Source organism: Oncorhynchus mykiss, chromosome 13 (assembly GCF_057628025.1).
Source record: "Oncorhynchus mykiss isolate SJ-2025 chromosome 13, ASM5762802v1, whole genome shotgun sequence".
In the NCBI taxonomy this organism is placed as follows: domain Eukaryota; kingdom Metazoa; phylum Chordata; class Actinopteri; order Salmoniformes; family Salmonidae; genus Oncorhynchus; species Oncorhynchus mykiss.
The window spans coordinates 34571960-34588385 of NC_143034.1; the positions used below are offsets into that span (position 1 = coordinate 34571960).

Genomic DNA, 16426 nt, shown 5'->3' on the forward strand with positions numbered 1-16426 from the left:
ACTATCTTTAAAGAGACACACACATAATAAAGTAATTAAGTAACGGTAAATTGCTAATTCGTAGAAAGACACACACATAGAATTTAAAATTAAATATAGTAAGGCATAGATAAGTGATTAAATACCATAGCTACTAGTAACGGTAAGGATTAAGAATGGGTGGAAATGCCTCAAAAGAAGCGCCGGAACTAACGGGAGACGAGCGTTATATGGAACAGAGAGACAAGAGAAACATTGATTTCGGTCTAAGATGGAGAAAGAAATACGATTTTGATGTCTAAATGTAGAAAAGCTGGAATCACTTATAAAACAGATACATAAGGAATGTGGAAATAATGTGAAAAAGCAGAATAAACAGGGGTTATACACAGCTGGAGTTTGGCTATCGGAAGCAAAAAAGAGAATTGGACGCGCAGGAAAAAAGGTTAAATCTGACAAGACTCAAGAGGCGCTGCCCTCCGCTCCCGCAGATCAAAAAGTTAACCAATTGGGTGGACGTGAGGGTAACAAACTGTATCCTTCTCAATTATACCAAGAATACAGAGGTAATCCAGTCGACGAAATAGTGGTTGTAAGAATACGGCTGCAGGAGCTACCTGTGAAATTACCATCCATGTATGTGGGTCCCGCTGAAGCCGAGGGAGGTATAATGGAGTTAGAAAAAGGAATGAAGTGGATAAGGTGAGTCAAAAGAAAAAGAGAAAATGTTTTCATTGTAACGAAATTGGACATTTCGCCCGGGAGTGTAACACTCCCTGTAAACGTCACCACCAATATTGTAATTTAACGAATTGTTTTGCAGAGAAAGTTATAGTCACTAGTATTGGTATAAGATATAAACTGAACGTTTTAAATAGTTTGTTTGGTTCAAATTGAAAGACTAATTCATTCAACTTAAAATAAGGACGAAGCGAATTTTGATGCAAAGACGATGTCTGTTCACTAAATTATCTGTTGGGAATAATGTATTGGGAATAGAGTCGTAATTAAAATGCTAAATCAAAGACGAGACAGTAATTTAAATCAAATGAATTCTGAATAATAACGGGGAAACAATTACGATAGATTTGTGCCCATCGAAATGTTCTTATAAATTTAGCGAATTGGGAGATGAGAGATGTTGATTGATGTTGTAAACTCTAATCCAGGATTCAACAGATGTGATAAATTAGGTTTGGTTTATCGAACCCGAAATAACTGTTGCTGCAGACAGCCAACAATTATTTACAATTCGTTGAAAATCGTTGCGAATTGAGTCGAGGTTGAGCGCTTGTTGATGACATCACTCGCGAGGCACTTTCGTCGCCACGGAAATGATGTCGTGACTGGGTGTAACAGAGAAAATTGTTTGTCTTTTAGAAGGAAAATGCGTGCATTATTGTTTTGAGTCACTTTTCAGAAGTTGATAAAAATGTCCAAATACATTTTTAAAAGGAAGTCGTCAGGAAATATGCTAAAAACTAGCAGCTGATTCGCTAGGTGGGTATCATAGATTTGTGGCGTTTATTTGGACTGTATTAGGCTGTGAGAGAGGGAGACTGGATGTCTGAATCGTAAAACATCGTGATAATGGATTCTGATGGTTGTCGATTCCAGGTTTGATTGTTTATGTAACACCAGTGAATTTGAGCACTGTTTCCATTGTGTGGAGCCATGTTAGGGTATTTAAAGTTGAAAAACAACCTCTAGAAAAACATAACGGCATATGTTTCGGGAAATTAGCTAGGTTGAATTTGGTTATTTGAGCTTTTCCCCTGATAGGTAGACATCCATAACAGGGGCAAGTTGTTGTTTTTTTCTTGAGGAACTAACAGATGTAAACGTGAGTCTCTGAGTAATTTTGCCATCTGAAGCATTATAGTAGTGAGTTTTCGTATAGTTTGTTTTTAGCTGATAAAAGTGGTTTGTTTATTTGTTTACTGGTTATGGTCAATTTTAGGGTTTGATTTAACTTAGTTAAACATTGTGTTCTGGCGTGTTTAAGTAGGATTCTTTATTCCGGGACGGATGGAAGTTATCTAAAATAAGTAAATTAAAGGAGCCATGGGAGATATCTGGGATTAAATTACGGATTTCTTACACACAATGTATCAGGTTTAATTGTATCTAAGGGTAGCATGTTCATTTAAGTAAACATATACGTAGACGATGTTTAAAACTTATGATTAATGATTTGAGTCAAAGGGGAATTATCATTAGGTTTAGTTATAGTTCACTTATTGAGTTTCTGAATCGAAGTAGCATAGTGAATGCTAGTTAGGCGTGTTGTGTCTCACTTTTAGAAGCCTCCTGGGATTATAATCTTGGGGAGAGTGGGGGAGAGAGCGGCCATAAACGACCAAATTGAAAAAGGTCTGGAAGTCTTGATTATCCATTAAGGTTTGCAAATATATACACATAAAACAATTGTTAGAACTATTTGTTTTAGTGCAAAGGTATTTTAAAGAGGCACGCTCACATATGGAACCTTATGAGTTTTTATTTTATGGGTTTTAATTACACAGGTGATTATTTTTATTTTAAGGATAAAGGGTTCTTTAATATGTCTAATATGGTATGGAAACATGACTAAAAAAGGGTGGTATGACCTTTTGACCTTATCGTGGCTATCTTTTGGGGTCTGATCAGCCCCGGGGGAGAACCATTTGTATAATGAATTGTGGTCAGTTGAGTTACTAATTTTAAGGTAAATTAGTTATAATGGAGTTTAGTTTGGGGTTTAGAATTATTGTTTGAATCACTGAAGCTGATTTACAATATTAGCTGTGAAGTTTTTGAATTGGCTATTATGGATTTGATATTACAACAGAAAATAGTTATATTTATCATTGAGAATAAATAGGGGTGATAAATTACTGTAGATAAGGTATTCCACACTATGCAACATATATTAAATTAATGTTATTGTCAGATAGAATACTGAGGATCCCTGAAGTAAAGAGCTTGTAAAGTGTAGGAAGGATTTCGATATGGTTAGCATTTGTTCAGGCTCTGGTTAACCATTAGGTCTTTTAAATATTATTAAATTTGACAGGAATATAGGACATCTGTGGTGATTTAGGATTATTGTAAGGATTAAGATAGATTGATTAAGGAAATGTAAGGACTTTAGAGATGGCCACTTATAGACATGTTTTTTTTCTAAAATCAATGATTTTAGATAGTCAAACAGTGAGACGCTTAGTGGCATTTTGAGAGATAGGAGAGAAAGGAATGACTGTTTAAATCGGTAAATATATATATTTAAGAACATATATAAATAGCACAGATACTTCTTAAACTAGATAAGACACTGGACAGAGAATTGATACAGGATTGGGATGAATGGATGCCCAAGGGAGAATTGGACTTACATGATAATGTCCGAAAATAAGGATAATTTACTAATCCTACCTAAGTCATTATTTAGGGTATATAAGGTTGTTACCTGGGCAGAGCCAGGTATCAAAAAGGGGGGTGGGTAAGTTAGTGGCCTATTGGATAAGAAACTAATAATTAAAAAAAAACATTTTTACCTAACAAATAGGCATATAAGTTAAAGATATAATAAGATAAAACATATGAGAAACTGTTTGTTAACCAAGCCTGTATGTCCAGGATTTTATGCATTACAGGTGAACTACAGGTGAAGTCACTCAATCCAGTCCCAGAGGCTTGTTGGGGGGACCATACCAAGGACTCCTGGTGACAGCTAGCTGAAAGAGCTACCCGGATTCATATCGCACGGTGGGAGGGTAAGACACACTGGCACTGTCGAACAATAAACAGTGTTCGAGAGGAGAACTGGAATTAACAGAATTCCGGGGGCCATCTCTCGAATGAAGAAAATCCTTCCTGTCTTTTCATCCCTGTTTTTGTTCATAGAAGTGAAGGTGTGTCTGGCTCTTGCTAAGTGATGTGTTCTCGGGGAGAGGGTGGGGCTTCACATGGAAGCTGTTCGTCTGAGCTGTCTTATCGTGGGTGCCATATTCCTGATACAGCACGTCCTACTTGAGTATGCGGAGAGTGGTAATTTGACCAATGGTTTAGACGATGAGGATTTTGTTCCAAAATAAGCATAAGAGATCCCTAGATCTGGGTAGACAGGAAGTTAGAGTAGAGGTTGGGAAGGATCTCTCAATGGAGTTTTATGTAGACCAAAATGGAGTCTCTAACTACATGGCAGTCTAGGACTCTGAGCCATTATGGCATATATCGGTGCAGGTTCCCATATTGATCGTGGACACAGGTCATAGCTCATTTGGAGAGAGAGGGCTATATGAATCCACTCACCCAGTATGGGACCAGATGGGGTATAGTAAGGGTTTCGGACAGTGTTCCCGAGCAGAGGAAGTATTGAATAAAGGTGCGAATTAACATTAAGGCAGTCAATACCCAGGATCTCGGGTTATGGTATGTAGGCTTCGACCAGTTTTCAACTGATACTATGGTACCGTTCCAGAGGGCAGAAGTTAGAGTTGATAAGGAGAATATTATTGACCGAAGTTCAACCAATCTCTCTAACACAACGGCTACTCCTAGTGTAATAATCCAGGGTAAATGACCAGTACGAATAGTTCAGACCAAAGACCTTAAAGAAGTTATAGAGGTGGAGACTGGGTTTGGGGATTTCAACTTATGGTTGGAATGGATTCAATATACGGCCAGATCAGTAGCTAAAGAAGAATGTTATGCCTGTGCAAATGCAAAACCCCAGTAATCAACTATCCCTTTTCCCTTTTTCTGATGGCTTGGCAGAATAGAATTGCATTAGATATGTTATTGGCTGAAAAGGGAGAAGTATGCGTGATTATCAGGAACATGTTTGTGCTTACATCCCAAATAACACAGCTCCGGACGAATCAGTGCCCGAAGCCTCAGCTGGTTTGACCACCCTGGAGAACGGTTTGGCAGAAAACTCTGGGGTGGATACTTCTCTGACTAATTGGGTTTGATAGTGTGTTCAGAAAATGGGAAAAAATATTATGATCACTGTATTGTGGGCTGCATTCACCTGTGTGACTGTTTTAGTTTTAAGGGGCTGTTGTCTAATTCCCTGTGTATGAGGCCTTATTTCCAGGACTCTGGAGAAATCGATGACAATAGATGGTGAGGTACCAGGGGATTCCAGGTTCAGACCCGCAGAGTGCTGATTGTATGTCTACAGGACAAGTGGACGAATCTGGATCCTTCAGTTGCGGGGAATTTGTTTGAAGAGACCATTTTTGATGTTTAGGGAGGCTAGGTTGTATCCTGTTTCAATATTAGACTGTTTTTTTATGAAGATTGTAACGAAAATCCTGATAAGAAGAGTTATGATTCTGATGTAGGCCTGAGAAACGAATGCAAGTATGGGGTTATGTTTAGGTGATGTTTTGATGACAAGAAATATCTCTAATAAAAATAGAAATAGGCTTTTTAATATTACAATATAACTACATGTGCGATTGGATGTATAATATTTAATCAAAGGGTGGATATGTTAAGGGTATTTTTATCTATAATGACTAATTATGTATACATTTCAATCGGGATGTACTAATCAGAATACAATTATGCTACTGTACATGTATGAATTTTCTCTCTTGCTCCCATTATTGAATATAATGTAGTGAATGTAGTCGGGAGTTTAGTACAATGACAGTTCATTCATTTGTACAAAGGAACAGACCATCTCCAGACTGTCTAGAATGCTTATCTACACTGACTGACCTTGGCTCTAGGCGAGGAGGGAAGGCTTGAGAACTATAGGGCCTTTCTACAAGTGTCAAGAAGAGACGGAACATTTAGAAAACGCTGACGTCATTTTCAGTTTATAACCTGTGGTAAAATGTGTATGAACTCAGTACTCTCTTGATAAAGGCTGTTACTTGACTTTTAAGACCGGGGCTCTGTCCATTCTTATAAAATAAGGGTCTTACAAACCCTTATGCATTGACAGAGTGTTTAATTTTGATTGGGAATTAAAACAGAGGAATTTAGAATTCCTTCAACACCCCCATCATTCTTTAATGGAAGAAGTTTGGAACCACCAAGGACTCTTCCTAGAGCTGGCCACCTGGCCAAACTGAGCAATTGGGGGAGAAGGGCCTTCATCATGGAGGTGACCAAGAACCCAATGGTCACTCTGATAGAGCTCCAGAGCTCCTCTGTGGAGATGGGGGAACCTTCCAGAAGGAAACCATCTCTGCAGCACTCCACCAATCAGGCCTTTATGTAGCAATGATTTAAACCTCTTAAGGATACGCTCCTTTTTTTAAAAAAAACCTGTTTTTGGTTTGTGATGTCATTATGGGGTATTGTGATGTCATTATGGGGTATTGTGTGTAGATTGATGAGGGGGGAAACATTTTCAATTTTAGTATAAGGCTGTAACGTAACAACGTGGAAAAAGTGAAGGGGTCTGAATACTTTCCGAATGCACTGTATACCGCTGGCAGAGTATTCTACCGCTGGCTGACGTTTCTACCATTGGCAGTTTTGTACAAAGTCACGTGATACGTGGTATAGAAAAATCAAATTTCTGCTAAACATGTGTATGTGACCAATAAAATGTGATTTGATTTGGATTTGAAATAAATGTCCTATTTATCAAAGGTGCTTTTGCCTGGGGTCACAATGACTCCAAATGATTTGAATTTGTTAAAAGTCCATTTTGATACAGAAACACTAAACCATGATTTAGATTTAATAAGAATCAGTTGATTGACAAAGTCATGAAAAATTTGAAGAATTGAATAAACCACATTTTGGCTACAATAAAATATATGCCTCTGGGGTCAAAATGATGCATGTCAGAATTATGGTTCAATGCAAATATGTAGTGGGTGTAAAGTTTGTTTTAAATTCTCACTCATTAAAAACGAATCAATCAACACATGCTTCTCTTTGAACGACTTAATATAATATTAAACTTTAATGAAATAAATGAAAAATAAACTTTGGGTTCCTCAACTGTGTTGCCCACTCCAGTCAGCAGATGGCGATGTGCGTCTTTTAGGTTCCGGCGACGCTGCCAGTGTGAAGTATATTCTAGTGGACCAGGCGCTCCTTCAACAACAACAGCTAGTCAGACACCTCGGTAGCTTTCTAGCAAACATAGCTACAACATTCACGCTCTTTACATTGTTTTTGGTGTATATTAGTCGCCGTGTTTGTCATTAAATATAAACAAACACTGTATATCCTCAAAACATGGTTAAAACTATAATGTTGATGTCATGGATGGTTGCATTTCTCCAGCCTCATCCCTCAGCTTTTTACCGAAATGGGCAGGGAGTTCGCTTTGTTATTGTCTACTGCTGATTGCTGCCGCCGTTACTCCTCAAGGTCCAAGGACTGTATGTTATTTTCAGAGGTAGACTGGCTCTGGCAGGTAAAATAGTAAAATAATCCACCTAAATGTGAATCGATTCTCAATTGCGATACGTTCCTAGGAACATAAATCGCGGTATTTTCATATCACATCCAAATAATTTCGCACAATATTTTCAAATCACATCAAAAGCATTTCAAATAATACTTTCACATCACATCAAAATAGGTAACCAGTCATGATGCCCGAAAAGGTAAACCAAATTAGTATCTTGTAATTTCTCCTTCCTTCAGGCTTCTTTTTCTTTGGACTTTATATGGCGGTTGGCAACCAACTTTAAGGTGCATTACCGCCATCAACTGGACTGAGTCTAGGACCAAAAGCCTCCTCAACAGCTTCTACCCCCAAGCCATAAGACTGCTGAACAATTCATAAAATCACCACCGGACAATTTACATTGACCTCCCCACCCCCCTCCCTTTTGTGCACTGCTACTACTTGCTGGTTGTTTGTTACCTATGCATAGTCACTACGCCCCCATGTACAGATTACCTCAACTAGCCTGTACCCCCGCACACTGACTCGGTACCGGTGCCCCTGTATATAGCCTCGTTATTGTTATTCTCATTGTGTTACTTTTGTTATTGCTTTTTATGTTAGTCTACTTGTTAAACGTTTTCTTCTTCTTGAACTGCACTGTTGGTTAGGGGCGTGTAATTTCAGTAAAGTCTAAGTTAGTTTCTTGACGGATTTGTAAAAAACGTTTTGTCATAAAACACATGTATATATATATATATATATATATATTTATGTTGCAGACACCGCTCCCATAAATCACATTTGCTGCACATGGCCTGTCTACAACGAACTTGAAATATAGTTGATACAATCAACTGGGTTGGCCCAAAACTTGTGATAGGGAGCTTGCAACATTGTATAAAATATTCTGGGCCGTCAGAGTTTCCTGCGCCAGTGAGTTCGGGACAGACACAGCTGTTGGCTATTTGTGCAAAGAATAAGAAGTAATCAGGTATTTTATGACATTTCCACTGGATCAGAGCGTTACATATTTCCCTTTTATGCCGAGTGGTTATCGAAAGGGCGAGAGCTGGAAATATTTTATAAAATACTTTGAGGAACTATTGTCATTCGCAATTGATTTTGATTAGACTTTGTTTACTTGCTGTTTGGAGGTGAAGAAAAGTTACTTTGAGAAGCTCCACCTCTCATTAGTGGTGGAGCTTTAAGACAATCAGAAATACTATCAGGCATCCCCAAATGGACACATTTATAGACCTACATTTGTGTGCAGGCCAGATAGACTAGTCCTACTGCTATATGCGTAATCAGGTGTGTGTCCTTACTCAACATTGACAGGAGTGTTTGAAACAAAGACAATGAATACATTGACAAAACTGACGCATCTTGCGGGGTCAGGTCATTTAGTATCCGTTTTGGTCGGTTGGGGAATGATTGTATTTCCCCATAGTATGTTGTACCGAAGTTGACTGACTGAAAGGGAGTGTAACTTTATGACTATAATTACTGTTGTTGTACAACTTCATGGGTATGCTCTGGGCATCACCTTTTACCTCAAATAAACAGTGGATTTCTGCTGTTGTGGGTCTTTAACCATCTGTCTGACTTTGTCGTTCACACAGATGAGAGACTGGACAATCGTGGATCCTCTGTGGAGCCTTCTGATCCCTCCAGATCAGAACATAAGAAACACAAGCAGAGACCCACAGGGAAGAAATCTAACTGCTGCTCTGACTGTGGGAAGAGATTCACCTCATCAGGCATTACAATACACCAGAGAATACACAAAGGAGAGAAATCTTATAGCTGTGATCAATGTGGGAAGAGATACTCTAGTAAAAGATCTCTGATCAAACATCAGAAAATTCATACATGAAGGAGTTGTTTCATGATATCAATTTAATAATGTCACAATGTAGATTATTTTAACATTATATCAGTAGTATTTTAATGAATGTCAATGTAGAACTCTACATGTTTGCCCCCTGTTCAATTGATTTTAGCCTCAGGGAAACAATCCAGGCTCTGAATTGAAAGAGTTTACTATTTATTGATTGAACAAAAAGTGACTAACAGAAAAGAGTTGTGTTACACTTACCACATTGGTGACCCACTGGAATGACAATGAAACACTCCAAAATGTTTAGGTTTTCAATATATCCCAAACTGTTTCTGCATATTGGTTATTGATTTGGACACGTTAAAACTGTGTTTTGACATTGCGCTATTCCCACTTAGCAAAATGTCATTCAAAAGACGTTGGAAATAAGACTATGCCCGACGTCCAATATATGTTCGGTTGTAGTTGAAAGGGAAAGTTGAAAAGATGTATTTTTGGGTTGTAATTTCAACGTACTTGCAGCTTATACACCTATAATCAATTTGATTAACAATCTAACATCACTCCAGTAGTTCTTGACAACATTCAAGTGCTAATTGTCTTTATTCCACTACTGAAGAAGCATGACTCAAATCACCTCATATTTCAAACATCCAGCCTGACAAAAGATACGTTATATTATTTCATGCCTCACCCTTCAGTTCATTATTGCCACTACATATTAACAAAGGGGCGTACATTTGCTTTTGATATTTCAAATGTACAATTATGTAACATTTAGTAATCATAGTTATTCAAGCAACCAACTTTACATTTTTGGGTAAAATTATATTGACATTGTTACCCTGCTTTTATATCCAACAATATGCCTATCTTGTGAACCCTGAAAAGAGAGAGAAGCTCCGCAGTGAGGTGGAAAGTTACTAGGAATATCGCAGGAGTTTCCTCTTGAAATCAGACATGTCTGTGGTAAGGACAACTTGGTTGCTGATTGTCTCAAGGGTGGGCAGTCAAAAATATTTGTGTTTTGCGTTTAGCCAGTGCGTTACCATGGATCACAATTTATTTTGACTGCATGCTTTTCCGTATTGGAGATGAGTTTTGTTTGGGCTCGTTCCAAGGGGACGAGAGTTCTAGAAGCTAGTGAGTTTTAGGAAGACGAGAGTTCTAGAAGCTGAGTTTTAGGATTCTATAAAAAGGAAACGGAGAAAAAAATATTCCGATTGTATATTATTATTTAGAAATATGTGTTTTTAATTGTTGAGAGCCAGTAGACACCATGTTTATATTGTAGAAGGTGAAGCATTGTAGATGATTATGTGAAATGGAAGTTATAGAGATACTCTGAATGATCACCTATGAAAAGCCAACTGACATTTACTCCTGAGGTGCTGACCTGTTACACCACTGTGATTATTATTATTTGACCATGCTGGTCATCTATGAAAATTTGAACATCTTGGCCATGTTCTGTTATAATCTCCACCCGGCACAGCCAGAAGAGGACTGGCCACCCCTCATAACCTGGTTCCTCTCTAGGTTTCTTCCTAGGTTTTGGCCTTTCTAGGGAGTTTTTTCTAGCCACCGTGCTTCTACACCTGCATTGCTTGTTCTTTGGGGTTTTAGGCTGGGTTTCTATACAGCACTCTGTGACATCAGCTAATGTAAGAAGGGCTTTATAAATACATTTGATTGATTGATTGATTGTACAACTGAATGCATTCAACTGAAATGTGTCTTGGGTACACATATTGGTGTCACCTCGTTAGTCAGTATGTGTTACACCTGTGCTGGCTTGTCCATCTTGTTAGTGGGAAGGTGTTTCAACTGAGCTGGTCCAGGTTCTATTTAAGAGTGTCTGGCCCAGTGCTCCAGTTGTCTTGATAGATGTGGAGAGTCAACACCTTTTAGTTGCTCCACCTTTTTGGTTTGCTTCCTGTCTTTAAATTTGGTGTGGGTTTTTCTTTTGTTTGCCTCTTCTTGGGCAGAGTTAGTGGGTCTCATGGTGGGTGTCTTTCAGGTGCCATAGTGTTTTTCAGAGCCCCTCCTATAAAACAAGCTTATATTTTGGGTTGGAAATTGCATCCAATTATTAATATTTTAATCAATGACATTTCCTTAGGATGCTCATCAGTCTTTCAGTTGTTATTCTTCAGTTTATCATTTTTGTTGTGTACTAAATATGTTTATATATTTGTTTAATTTAATTATTTTAATTTTATGTTTATAACCTGTGAAGCCATTGTGTTGCATCCATGTCTGAAATGTGCTGTATAAATAAAGCTTGATTTGACTTGAACATATTGCAATAAAAAATTACCCCTCTTAGTGTCCCCCTTGTCCCTTTGAATTAGACCAGGTACTGTGTTACAGCTGCTCTCTCCTCCTCAATGCCATGAACTAGGTCCAAAGCCCTCTCCTCCACGGTTTCCCAACCTAAACTCACTGAGATGAGGTCCAAAGCCCTCTCCTCCACTGTTTCCCCAACCTAAACTCACTGAGATGAGGTCCAAAGCCCTCTCCTCTGTGGTTTCCCCAACCTAAACTCACTAAGATATGGTCCAAAGCACTCTCCTCCACGGTTTCCCAACCTAAACTCACTGAGATGAGGTCCAAAGCCCTCTCCTCCACGGTTTCCCAACCTAAACTCACCGAGATGAGGTCCAAAGCCCTCTCCTCCACGGTTTCCCAACCTAAACTCACTGAGATGAGGTACAAAGAGGTGAAGTCTAATAGAGGTGGTTTGATGAGTAACTTTGCCTGAAGACTTGTTAGGTTCCCAAGCACTCTAATTTGGCATCCATGTTTCATGGAAAGAGACAGTAAAGTTTAGCCCAGAGTGGTCTAGGTGGACATTGGGTTGATTCAGACCCTGTCAGTGTGCCAGGTAGACATTGAGTTGGATTCAGACCCTGTCAGTGTGCCAGGTGGACATTGGGTTTGATTCAAACCCTGTCAGTGTGCCAGGTGGACATTAGGCTTGATTCAGACCCTGCCAGCATGGCCAGAAATGTATTCCAAGGTCAGTAACTTATAACCACAGAACCACCCCAGACCTTTCATGCATGACTAAAAACACCTCTTCAGGGCTTTAGGGAGTTAGCCAGTTAGCATGTAGCGGTCAGCTTAACTCTCTTCAGGGCTTTAGGGAGTTAGACAGTTAGCATGTAGCGGTTAGCTTACCTCTCTTCAGGGCTTTAGGGAGTTAGCCAGTTAGCATGTAGCATTTAGCTTACCTCTCTTCAGGGCTTTAGGGAGTTAGCATGTAGAGGTTAGCTTACCTCTCTTCGGGGCTTTAGGGAGTTAGCATGTAGCAGTTAGCTTACCTCTCTTTAAGGCCTGCAGAGCTGAGGAGAGGTATGTGATGTAGCCGGGAGGCTGAGGAGAAGAGTTGAACTGGAAATAACCCACTACCCCGGCTGGGAGGCAGGAGAGGAGAACAGACAACAGAAATGAAACACGTGACTTGGGTTGCAAAAATCCGGTAACTTCCTCAAAATTCAAAGGTTTTCCAGAAACCTTGGTTAGAGGATTCTGGATTTCCTGTTTATTCCCTCCTGATTCTGTGAATCCTCCAAACAGGATTTCTGTTCAACCTGGGCATTATGGGAAAGGTACTGTGACATCACAGGTCATAGAACAGTAGAAGCAGTCAGCCATGTCAGAAAGACTCACTTTTATCTAGGTAATATCTACAGGCTAAACCCTGCTAGCAAAACAAACCAGGCTCTCTGTTGTGACAGACAGAGGCACTACAGAAAGGATTAAACAAGAAACTGGCTAAACAGCTCCTCGACAACATAACACCCTCCATCCACCATACCGTACACTACACCTGACCCACAGGTACACCACACCTAGTGGACCACTCCCAAATGGCACCTGGTTCCCTATATAGGTGTCCTACTGTTAACCATAGCCCTGTAGCGCACGATAAAGTGAACAGGGTTCCATTTGAGATATTGTCACTCCTTGTTACATAGAACTCTTGTCTTTCAACAGAAAATAACACCCAAAGCATAACACACATTTCCTCTTATCTCCTTGTTTCTCTGCTCTGCCTTTAGTCTTATTCCCTTCAGCATCAAACTCCCCCCCCCCCCCCCATCATACCTCATGATAAGACAGGAAGTCTTGTAGTGTGGCTCGTGATGGTAGGTAGGTCAGTGGGGTGATGACTCTCAGGATGAACCTCTCTACATAGGAATCCATGAACGGACCGTTGTACTCTATAGGGCCAAACCTCCAGAGACAGACAGAGGGGGGTCCAGATACAACATGTCAGAGTAGGAGGACCCATTTAGAACGAGACAGGGGTGGAAGGAGACAGATACAACATGTCAGAGTAGGAGGACCCATTTAGAACCAGACAGGGGGGGAAGAAGACAGATACAACATGTCAGAGTAGGAGGACCCATTTAGAACCAGACAGGGGGGGGGAGATACAACTGCACTAGAACAGGTAGATGACAGGGTATAGATATAGAGCAACTAGACTACCTCCTTTACCTCTTGTAGAACAGGTGGATGAAAGGGTATAGATATAGAGCAACTAGACTACCTCCTTTACCTCTTGTAGAACAGGTGGATGACAGGGAATAGATATAGAGCAACTAGACTACCTCCTTTACCGCTTGTAGAACAGGTGGATGACAGGGTATAGGTATAGAGCAACTAGACTACCTCCTTTACCTCTTGTAGAACAGGTGGATGACAGGGTATAGATATAGAGCAACTAGACTACCTCCTTTACCTCTTGTAGAACAGGTGGATGACAGGGTATAGGTATAGAGCAACTAGAGCAACTACCTCCTTTACCTTTACATCCTTTAAGTATTAGATTTACTGCCATGGTCTAGTATGTCACTGCCATTCACAATGCTGGCAGGGGTAAAAAAAATACCCCAGATATGAAATTGCAAGGCTTTAGTTCAGTGGGCTACTCCATTGTTGATGAAAGCAGGGGAAGTGTTGTGAGTAACAGAACTGCCTGAGATGTGGGGGAAGGGAAGCTGCTCACTCATTGCCTGTAGTGACAAGGGTCCCCCATAAATCTATCACTTTTCCAACTGACATGTCAAATTCTCCCCCAAATCTACCACTAATATGCCAAGCCTCTACAGACCTTGTCTTGTATTGACAAACAGAACAAATCATTTTACATTCAAATATGTCATTTTAAATGGCTCAATTCAATCCAGCTGGGCCTTTTTAACTCAGACAGTTGTTCCTGCTGTAGATGTTATGCCTTTGTACAGATCTAGGATCAGTTCTCCTTCACAATGCATATTCAGTACTGGTCAATTTTTTTATTTAAAAAAATATATATTTCACCTTTATTTAACCAGGTAGGCTAGTTGAGAACAAGTTCTCATTTGCAACTGCGACCTGGCCAAGATAAAGCATAGCAGTGTGAACAGACAACAACAAAGAGTTACACATGGAGTGAACAATTAACAAGTCAATAACACAGTAGAAAAAAAAGAGAGTCTATATACATTGTGTGCAAAAGGCATGAGGAGGTAGGCGAATAATTACAATTTTGCAGATTAACACTGGAGTGATAAATGATCAGATGGTCATGTACAGGTAGAGATATTGGTGTGCAAAAGAGCAGAAAAGTAAATAAATATAAACAGTATGGGGATGAGGTAGGTAAAATTGGGTGGGCTATTTACCGATAGGCTATGTACAGCTGCAGCGATCGTTTAGCTGCTCAGATAGCAGATGTTTGAAGTTGGTGAGGGAGATAAAAGTCTCCAACTTCAGCGATTTTTGCAATTCGTTCCAGTCACAGGCAGCAGAGAACTGGAACGAAAGGCGGCCAAATGAGGTGTTGGCTTTAGGGATGATCAGTGAGATACACCTGCTGGAGCGTGTGCTACGGGTGGGTGTTGCCATCGTGACCAGTGAACTGAGATAAGGCGGAGCTTTACCTAGCATGGACTTGTAGATGACCTGGAGCCAGTGGGTCTGGTGACGAATATGTAGCGAGGGCCAGCCGACTAGAGCATACAGGTCGCAGTGGTGGGTGGTATAAGGTGCTTTAGTAACAAAGCGGATGGCACTGTGATAAACTGCATCCAGTTTGCTGAGTAGAGTATTAGAAGCCATTTTGTAGATGACATCGGCGAAGTCGAGGATCGGTAGGATAGTCAGTTTTACTAGGGTAAGTTTGGTGGCGTGAATGAAGGAGGCTTTGTTGCGAAATAAAAAGCCGATTCTAGATTTTATTTTGGATTGGAGATGTTTGATATGAGTCTGTAAGGAGAGTTTACAGTCTAGCCAGACACTTAGGTACTTATAGATGTCCACATATTCTAGGTCGGAACCATCCAGGGTGGTGATGAAAACGGCCATTCCGATTAATCGGTGGTGATGCTAGGAAGGTGTAGGCAGCAATCGGTTGAAGAGCATACATTTGGTTTTACTAGCGTTTAAGAGCAGTTGGAGGCCACGGAAGGAGTGTTGTATGGCATTGAAGCTCGTTTGGAGGTTAGATAGCACAGTGTCCAAGGACGGGCCGGAAGTATACAGAATGGTGTCGTCTGCGTAGAGGTGGATCAGGGAATCGCCCGCAGCAAGAGCAACATCATTGATATATACAGAGAAAAGAGTCGGCCCGAGAATTGAACCCTGTGGCACCCCCATAGAGACTGCCAGAGGACTGGACAGCATGCCCTCCGATTTGACACACTGAACTCTGTCTGCAAAGTAGTTGGTGAACCAGGCAAGGCAGTCATTAGAAAAACCGAGGCTACTGAGTCTGCCGATAAGAATATGGTGATTGACAGAGTCGAAAGCCTTGGCAAGGTCGATGAAGACGGCTGCACAGTACTGTCTTTTATCGATGACGGTTATGATATCGTTTAGTACCTTGAGCGTGGCTGAAGTGCACCCGTGACCGGCTCGGAAACCAGATTGCACAGCGGAGAAGGTACGGTGGGATTCGAGATGGTCAGTGACCTGTTTGTTGACTTGGCTTTCGAAGACCTTAGATAGGCAGGGCAGGATGGATATAGGTCTGTAACAGTTTGGGTCCAGGGCGTCTCCCCCTTTGAAGAGGGGGATGACTGCGGCAGCTTTCCAATCCTTGGGGATCTCAGACGATATGAAAGAGAGGTTGAACAGGTTGGTAATAGGGGGTGCGAAAATGGCGGCGGATAGTTTCAGAAATAGAGGGTCCAGATTGTCAAGCCCAGCTGATTTGTACGGGTCCAGGTTTTGCAGCTCTTTCAGAACATCTGCTATCT

General features: G+C 40.5%; 1 long non-coding RNA gene across 1 annotated transcript; it reads left to right on the forward strand.

The window, feature by feature from the left end:
- Positions 1 to 1315: 1315 nt before the first annotated feature.
- Positions 1316 to 6550, forward strand: LOC149978840 (uncharacterized). The gene is made up of 2 exons (XR_016485853.1): positions 1316 to 1479; positions 3598 to 6550. It is a non-coding gene; the product is annotated as an uncharacterized LOC149978840 (long non-coding RNA).
- Positions 6551 to 16426: the final 9876 nt, after the last annotated feature.